The sequence below is a fragment of the Cryptotermes secundus genome, unplaced genomic scaffold, assembly GCF_002891405.2.
Source record: "Cryptotermes secundus unplaced genomic scaffold, Csec_1.0 scaffold131, whole genome shotgun sequence".
In the NCBI taxonomy this organism is placed as follows: domain Eukaryota; kingdom Metazoa; phylum Arthropoda; class Insecta; order Blattodea; family Kalotermitidae; genus Cryptotermes; species Cryptotermes secundus.
This window is the reverse complement of record NW_019742552.1, coordinates 966,604-968,488: the sequence shown is the minus strand read 5'-3', so window position 1 is coordinate 968,488 and position 1,885 is coordinate 966,604. Positions and strand designations below refer to the sequence as shown.

At 32.5% G+C, this 1,885-nt stretch overlaps 1 protein-coding gene across 1 annotated transcript in view; it reads right to left on the bottom strand.

Annotated features, from left to right (window-relative positions):
• Positions 1-1,885, bottom strand: part of LOC111873288 (dynein heavy chain 3, axonemal) — a 212,089-nt gene that overhangs the window by 120,631 nt on the left and 89,573 nt on the right. The gene's annotated exons all lie outside the window — the stretch shown is intronic.

The window sequence follows — 1,885 nt, the reverse complement described above, 5'->3', positions numbered from 1 at the left end:
TGTTATATTGCGCTGCTGACTTCTTCTATATTTTGAAGCAGACCCCTTTGTGGATTTTTTAACTGTAATAAATGAATGAATGAATGTATGAATAAAATGTATATTTAAATGAACACTGTTGCCTATTGCTAGAATGCAATGGACTATGGAATAAATACTCAGGAAAAAGGTGCTATTACTGTTATGATACAGGTGTATTATATATTAAGAAAATAGATTTTATATTACTATATTAAGGATCTCGGTGGTCTTTGATCATATATGTAATTTTATATGTTATTTTGATATATGGAATGTATTGCTGTACAGTAGTTTTGTTGTACTGAATATTAAAATTTTGACGATGATGACTATCTGATTATGTATGTATACTTATATGCTATATTGTATTATTGACTTGTTCTATATCTGAGGCAGATGCCTCTATGGATTTTTTTGGAACTATAAATAAATGAATGAATGAATGAATGAAAATATTACTTATGCAGTCTGTGTATTCTCCTTTGTGTTCAAGACAGCAAGGTCAGGTCGGATTAGGGTATATTAGATTATGCACAGTTAAATAACCAGCCCAAATAGCATGAAATTCTGCTTCTAATTACACACTAACCTACACATATTACACAACAACCACTTATATATCAGGGCACTACTGGGACACATTTTATGGGGTTGTGTAGGGCTAGCTTATGTTAAGGTAGTTTTTGATACGTCTGATCTAGTGCATGCAGTTAACCACTGTGTACCATCCTGTGCATTCACACTGACACTCTGGCAGAACTCAAGAGATTTTCTTGTGTTCAGGTGGGTTAGGTTACTTAGGTTAGGTTGTCAGATTAGGTTTGTGAAATAGACCATTGCACACCATGCTGCACATCCACCCTTGTTCATCAGCTGACCACAAACAATTGGCCTGGTTTGAGTTGGGTTAGGTTAGGTTGTCAGATTAAAATTGCACAGTAGATGACAGCACACCATCCTGTCCATCTAACTTCCCATTTCAACAGACCTTCTAGTGACTGGCTTGGGTTTTCTTAGGTTAATTTAAAGTTAGATTTTCACAGAAGGTTGCTACTCATTCATTGTAGTATCGAGTTGCACAATGAAATACTTGAGAAATATTTAAATCATATTAAGCTAAAATTATAATTAGATAAAATTCTCAAAAAAATCTTCCAATTTTAGTCATTGAAATTTGTTTAAAATATGCAAAAATTTATAATAATCTTGTACTCCTCATTTTCTAGAGTCAGCAGCATATTGTGAACAACACATTTTTCTAATATTTTGAATATTTCATACTTCAAGCAGCTTCTAAAATTTAAAACAAATTAATTGTTTGGTAATACCAATCTACCTAATTAGTTATCTTTCCAAAATGTTTGTTCTTACCAAGTTATTGAAAAGTGACATTTAAAAAATTCTGAAGTTTCCTTTTTCTTGAAAATATTCATAAACTCGCCAAAATTTCAGTCTTATATTACCTTAAATTAAAAAAAAAAACTTCTAATCAGAAATGTTCTGTATCTTCCTAAACTTCATTAACTTTCACTTTTCCTACTTTTGCAAATATTCATTCTTTTGAACCCTGACAAATATTTTCATTTGGAAAATATTGGGAACATGGGGAAGGTTCTATACTATACATTTTCAACTTTTATTAAATAATTCTTTAACAGCCACATATGTGATTATCAAAACTGTGAAACATTTTTTGGAAATGAGAATTGTCCACACATGGTAACATGTATCAGCGTGGCTACAGACGGGGTTTGGATTGGTAACTGGATTTAGTGAACAATTTTTCATTTTTACTTTTTTTTAATTCGCTTGGGGGGGGGGGTGGAGTCCAACTGGGTCCACTCGGCACGGCGGCCACTGATTG